Source organism: Apteryx mantelli, chromosome 15 (assembly GCF_036417845.1).
Source record: "Apteryx mantelli isolate bAptMan1 chromosome 15, bAptMan1.hap1, whole genome shotgun sequence".
Lineage (NCBI taxonomy): Eukaryota > Metazoa > Chordata > Aves > Apterygiformes > Apterygidae > Apteryx > Apteryx mantelli.
In genome coordinates, this window is record NC_089992.1 from 19,292,876 (window position 1) to 19,300,579 (window position 7,704).

Consider the following 7,704-nt stretch of genomic DNA (forward strand, 5'->3'; position numbering starts at 1 on the left):
AACAAAGATGGGAGGTTCTTGGACAAAACCAAAGAAAACCCTCTTCAGCATGGGAAGCTCAAACATGATGGGACAATATGTACAGTGCTTTTAAAATACAGCTATTGTTTTGCTGATAGCAATGGTTTAGGTTCACATCCCTCAGCCCTTCCTCACAGCCACGAACCAGTGCTGTCACCGTTGCCTGTAGAAGAAGGAAAACCATCGAGCTGAGCCTCTTCCACAGGTGCCTTCACATCCCGCCTTGCTCTGAACAGAAACTTCTCCAGGGCCGGGACTTTGCATCTGCCCGTACTGCACCTCGCAGGCGACACAGGCACGAACGGTATTTTCTCCCTCTCCCAAGGGAAACCACATTATCCAGCTACAACCCACGTTCCTGTTACACCCTCGGCAGAGGCCCAGTGCAAGGGTTTCCTGCTGCGGGGTCCCCTCAGCTCGGCCAGGGCCCAGCCTGTGAATCCCTGACGCCGCGGGGGACGTTGGCCTGAAACATCAAGCAGACGGGGAACGTGTCGGGGGAGGCACGTCTGAAACAGTGCCTCCTTTTTAGGTGCCTCTGAACAGAGTTGCCTGGTTGCTTTGGGGAGTATCACACAAACATTTTCTTTTTAAATTAGAACTGCTGTTTCCTCTAAGTATGGCTGAGATCCGGGAAGGGCTGTAGCTAGGAAAAATCTCTGGGAATTATTCAGTACGATTTCCTAATCATATCTTTCCGGCCTGGTAAACACTTGCCCCCGAGTCTCAAATCAGACAGACCTCTTTGCAAACCTGCTGGGTGAGGATCTGTTTATTTCTAAGCTCAAGGAGACAAATAGCAACCGTGAGGAATTACAAAACAATTGGAAGAATAATAACATAGAGTGACTTTTCTCATGAAAAGTGTTTCTAATTTTCAAAAGATATGCAGATATGACAGAGGTTGTAATGAGCTTTTGAACTTCTTAATGCTGACCACAGTTAAATGGTACAAAGCATCATACAGCTGAAGCTGAAGCATTTGTATTTTGTATTTGGCTTCAATTACTGATGCTAATAATTTTATTAGTCAGAGTACTGTTGTCTACAAATCCTAGAAGCTCAGATTCATGAGATTTTTTTGCTGCAGCTAATGCGCTCCTGGCTGCTGTGACAATTTCCTCAGAAAACAAGTCATTGTATGCACTGCGGTAGCCAAAGGCGAAGGGGACTGGCTGCGGTACAGGTTTTATCAGCAATAAGACACATAGTCCCCTCTTTACTGTCCAAATCTAAGCCTGTTAGACAGCAAGTATCTAAATGGCCATCAGACTGCAAGAGATTACATTGCCCCCTAGGAAATGAGCTCGGGGGGCTCGTCCAGCTCTCAGGCGACAAGTACCTAACAAATGCCACCGTCATCGGCGTCCTCGGGTACCTCACAGAGACACGCGGTGCACGACACGAACGCAGAGTAGGCACTTTCCTCCGCGCTGGGCTAAAAGACCTGGACGCTGGAGCAAGGAGAGCTGGAGCTGCTGCTATCCACAGCCTGCCCTACAAACACGGCCTCGCCCCAGAGATCGCTTCCTTCCCACCCCAAACCCCAGAAATTCTCTGCTCCTGATAGTCCGTTTGTAGCATGTTCAGTAACATATTGATCAACCTTCTGCAAAGTGGTGGTTACTGCATTAAATCCCAGCTGGCACCTGGAGATTCTGGAGAGAGTGTTAAATTATCAGCTCAAGTGAAGTGCCAGCTTTTCAAAAAGAAGGGGCTACAGAGCTGTTCCACCTTTGGTGAAAAATTGATGGAGTAGCTGGTTATTTTATATAGCCACACATCCGTAATCTGAGTTCATGTTTGGAAATGACTTTTTTTTTCTTTGTAATTTCTTCAGTCAAAAATCTTTCTTTGAAGAAGGAAAGCAAACATTTTTGAGGTGAATCCCTTACCCACACCTAAAATCTCCCAGATGGTACATTTGCCAAAGTGTTTGGTTTTCCTGGAATACTGTGCAGAAGGCAAGAAGTCAATAACTTCTCTCTGATATCAGATAAAACTTGTGGTTCTTCTGTTCACATAAACAAATCAAGTTAAGCAGAGAACGTTACTTATAAGCACTGCAAAGAGAGATACAAAGTTTTCCCCTGCAATTACATCCCCCTAGCTTATTAATTCCAGTGCTTTGTACTTGCCTTCAAATCAAATTCAGTTCTAGAGCTAAGGAATCGAAACTCTTCCTGACTCCCTGGACTGAAAACCAGACACAGGACTTTAAATCTAACTGGACTTTTCAGTATTATTTTTATCTAGGCACCAAAACTACTCTGCTGGTCACATGTACAGACAACAGAAAGCACATGTAAAATGCAAATTGTGAAGGTATCATATATTCTCAAGCTGTCACTTTGGGGGCACATTTGCTATGGGGGCAGGAGCCTCGGTTGACTTGCTGGACCAGCTCGCGCAACTGAAAAGCTGTTGGGGCCAGAGCAGATGACAGATATGCAGCCGACAGCAGGTTTGGCCTGTGGAGGAGTGAGGTTCAGTAGTCTTCCTATAGTAATTCTATTCACATACTTACTAATTAAAATGTATTAATAACTAGGTCCTATATTAGCCACTACCATTTGCCGCTCCTCCTTCCTACTCATTCCAATTCAATGACCACTTATTTTTTTTTAATTAGAATTGGCAGATGAATTCATGTGTGCACGATTTTTACATTTCAAAACAACTTGAATATACTGCGACTTACCTGCTCTTGGATCGTGCATGAAAGGTACAGCTTCTCGCATCTGCCTCACTTTCATTCCCATCGCTCCAACAGTTTTCAACCTTTGGTATCTCTCTGGCATCCTGAAGATGATTTGCTGCGGAAGGAAGGAATTAAATCCACTATTACTCCGCAGAGCACTGTGAGACATGGGCTTTCTGTTCAGATGGTTCTGAGAGATACCAGAGTGAACACAGTGACTTAACACTTTGCTGCACGGAAAAGCAATATTTTCATCTTACAAGTGTAAAATGGGGCACAACAGAGGCGGTCAGGAACCATTTAGGATTGTCTCCAACCCCGGGAGCTAAGGTAAGTGCCTCAGCCTTTGGTTCATCAACCATCTTTTCTGTGAATCCTTTTGCTGCAGGTAGATAGATGTTTGGGAACATGCTGTGCTCAAGGTAATAATGATCATATTTTTGTTCTTTTCTTGTCTTAGATTCACAGCATTTTGCAAGTTTTGATTAACCCTTTACTGAGTCTTGTAAACCATCATTATCAGCTCCAGGTGTGGCCTCATAAGGTCTCCTCATTCTCCCTGAAGCCTTCAGGGCACCTCCCGGGAGATGCACAGCCGCCTCTGGCCTCGTGCCTTGCACTGAGGCTACCGACCGCCGGGGTGACAGCTGTGGTGAGCTCTCCCGTCACCGCCTGCCCCTGAGCTGTGACTTGCTCTCCCGGGCTGCTACCTGCGACACAAACCGATGCTTTACAGTGGTGCAGCTCCACCGTCACTGTTCCCATTTACGCTGAAATAAGAGGAAGGAGAATCAATCCCTACAACAGGGAGGAGAAACTGAATTTTTGCCATGAGTGGTACTCACTGCGGAGCTGTGCTTTATAGCTATGTTTTATAGCTATGTTGGGTTGCTTGAACTATTTTCATTTTACTTCTGCTGAGTTAGCAATATTAACAGCTTTACTTGGGCCAGCCATTCAAGACAGGTTGAGTTTTGGGAAAAGATACTCAAATCCTTCTTTTAAACTGCACTCTGAATCACTGCCTTTTCTTGCAAATGAGGTTACACAAAGGAAAACATTGCAACTGTGTAATAAGTACATGGAGTCTTTCAAATGTGGTGACAACTCAGAACGGTGCAGTAGATGTGGCCATAGGAAGCAGAACGCATGAAGAAATGAGCCTGTAGAAATCTTACCAGGATAGATGTAAACACTGAAGACCAAAACTGTGAGCAATGAAGAATAACTCAGAAATGACTGGCAAAAAACTAAAAGTGAATACTAAATGGTGAAAAAGTTCACTGTGAGGTGGAACAGCCAATTACTGTATCACTGGAGAAGAGTTCAGCCTGATGCTGTGAAGAAAACTGTGTTACAGCTCTATACTGAAGAAAATCAATTTTGCACTTACATTTAGTAACTTCATAAAACCCTTTTGTTTCCAAGCTAGTTATTTACTGAGCTATATGCATTATTAAAATCCACTCAGATAAACCATATATTATATGCTATTTAACAGTTCTGTCTAAAGAGTTGCCCTGTGGTTCTAGGGATATAGTTTACCCAATCAGCAATTTTCTTTGCAATTTATAGATCTCATAAATGGCAAGGTTTAAAAACATGAATCACATGGACACTCCAAAAAAAGCTGCTTTTTAGAAATGTTTTCCAATTACACATGGAGTTTAACTGAGTCATCTGTGTACACATCAAACAAATAGAAATTTAAAAAAATCAAAAAAGTTGTCCTGTAGCAAAGATGACTTCTAAATTTAAATAACACTACCAGTAAATTATGTCACTTTTTGATAGGATTTGAAGTTACTATAAATCAACTATCAATGCTGCTATTTTGGCAAAAAAACCCAAATGTTGCAGAAGTAAATTGGAATCACTTTATCACAAAGGGAGAATTCCATTTTAACGGCACTCTGCAGATGTGGCCTATTTCTTCTCCTTTCATAAGAAATCAAACTTTCAACACATGCTATTAAAAATGAGCATCTATCACCAGTTTTAAATGCTGTGGTATGTGATTCCAGCACTGCTTCCTGTATTCCCAGAGCAGGGGATCAGTGGTGGTTAGCTGGGGACAGTTATCCAGCAGGGACTCTGTGGTTCCCAGTGCAGCTAAGCAATGCAGGGTGCAAGCCAGCAGAAGACGTTCACCCAAAACACATCCATTTGGCAGGATGACCCAGAAGAAACCTCTATTTACTAACATTGTTTTTCCTCTTTAAAACTTCTTATAAAAGAGATAAGAGACAAGCAGCATTAATTAAATGCTATTTTCAAAACTTCTGGATTGACTGAACAATCGTCCACGACTGTTCTGAACACACAGAAACAAACCTCCAAAACAAGCTGAGGTCACCTGACAGTTTGGATTTTGGCTAGGATGCTGATCAGGGAGGCAATCCAATGCTAGATTTCAACCAGTAAAGCCTTATGTTGTTCTAATATGTCCTTCACCCAGGGAAATCCAAAAGTGTTTCTTCAGTGTAAATTCCAGTTCTGCAAACGAGTCTGCACTGGGTGTTTCTGGAGCCCTCCTGGAGTTTATATAGCTTTAGAAGGATGTGGAAATTTGATCATGTTAAACAAGTAGCATAATTGTGGTCTTTAAATCAATACAAAAAGAGTACACAAGAATTATTTCAAGGAACACTGCAACAAAGCTAACACAATTCCAGTGTCAATCAGCCAGGGAGAAGAGTTAAATATTACAACCTCCTTGTTTGTAAGGAGCATTTTCCAAGAAACTAGCATTTAAAGGGACATCTACAAATAGCTCTACTAAATACACCAAGGCTTTGTATTTCAAAATATTTCAGGTTCAGATGACAACATATTTTGCTTAAGAAACAAATTTATGAAGTGCTTTAGAAATGTTACACTCAGACTGAGATTTTAGAAACTACCTTTGGAGGGCTTAATCTGTTTTTGTAAGGGAGTTGAGGTACTTACTTTTGGCTTGTGTCGGGGCTAGCAGTTAGAAGCAAAAGCTTCTGCCCTGCCCTCTTCCTTCTCTGGCAACTGTTCAGTCTTCTCCCCATCTGCAGGGTCCGTTCTATGCACGGCTGAACCGTACGATCTAACTGTGGCTTGCTGACAGAGGGGCAGTGCTGCAGCTCTCCTCCCCTCCTCAGGCACTGCAGGTGCTTCCTTGGGGCCAGCACTGGTGTTCACGTTATCTGGCGATGAGCTGGTTTAAGAAGTTAAACTGACAGAAATCTAACCTTACAAAAGATACTGGTTAGGAGAAAATACACTATTTGACATATGGGAACTTCTCTTCCTGCTTAGTTCTCCCAATCTGCAGTTCCCCAGGTTGCCTCTGGATATTTTCTTTTGACAGCCCTAAAACTGGCATCATTTTTCCATATCCACGTTACTTCCCTGTTTGGTAGCAGGGTTTCCCTAACTGCTGGTCAAAAGCTGGAGACAGACATGAGGCTGCTATACATCAGGTAACTTCACTGTCACCATCTCTGGTAAGAGCAATACACTTTGAACACTATAGTGATCTCCTACGCCTTTCCCTCTACAATACTCAGCAAACAGCTCTGTCACATCCATCAAGAAAATTCTTCAGCAAATGTAAGATTTAAGTAGGGCCATAACCCCCACTGACTTCGCTATTCTGACCCTTTAGGTTCTCTTCTGTCTTTTCTCTTCTATAATCCAGTATATTTGCACTAGGAATATAGGAAATGCTAACAGCAGGTTGGCTCATTAGTAGATCAAAAAAGATGTAAACCTGTGAGACGAGCAGAACAGGTAGATGTGTTCAAAGACTTTTTCTTTTCTTGTTCCAAACTATTTTACTATCTGACTTATCCCCAATTCAAATTCAAGAGGTTGTCAAAAAGCAACTATTGAAGGTATAGGTCCCTCTGCGAACACAGGCAAAATCATCAAATGGTTAATATGGAACTTCAATCAAGAATGAAAGAAGGGTAAAATTAAAAAAGTATAATTTTATTAAAAAAGAGTCTTTTTCAAGCCTTTTTAGATTACTTGACAAGACTAAATGCTTAAATGATAAACATTTAATCACCAAACCACTGTTGCAAGTGAAAGACAGTCCTACTCTAACATATAGTCTTATCAATCACTGTGGGAAAATACATAAAATAATTATTAGCAACATGAAGGGATTACATGATGGGTTACAAATACAGAGTAATCTGGATTGCTTGATATACTGGGCGCAAACAAAACATGTTTGTTTGACACAATCAAAATTAAGTCAGACATTTAGGAGAGGGAAAAAAAAAACCCCAACAACTTGGCTATACTCACCAGAAGGAGGACTCCAGCTCAGGAAGCAAGGGCTCTGAAAAACACTAGGTGAAAAAAGCAGCTGAATGCGAGTTCCTTGCACATCTTGTGGCCAGAAAGATTAAAGATACCTTTGTGTATAAAAATACAATAATCTCAGTTAGGAGAGAAACCGGCACAGTAACTAAGACACTATCAATTCTTACAGAGAATCATGGACTAATTCCAGAAGAGAGGCAGTGATGACAGACTCATCTCCTGACTAATACAGGCTGCAGCAGGTTTTGCCTGAATTAATTCTTGTTGAAACTGGAGTATATTTCACAAAAACTTTACGTCTAATTCAGGTATCTACAAATCAAGGGACATGCTAAAAAGCTGAAGGACCATCAAAGCACAGACACGAGAGAGGTTACAGAACTGGGAACAGGCCTTCGTGACAGACTTGGAAAGCTTCGTCTACTCAGTCTTGCCACAGAGAAGGTGAACGATGGCTCCATGACAGCAGACCAGCACCCCAAGGGCAAGAGACACCTCTTCAATCAGATAGAAGTGAAACGAGATCCAAAGGCAGAAGGTGGAGTTAGGCAAATTCAGGTTAGAAATATGATATGTTTTTTTAACAAATGACTAATTAACTGTTGGAACAACTTACCAGAGGTTAATATGGCTTCTTCAGTGTGTGGGATTTCTCTAAAAGGAATGTTCTAGTTCAA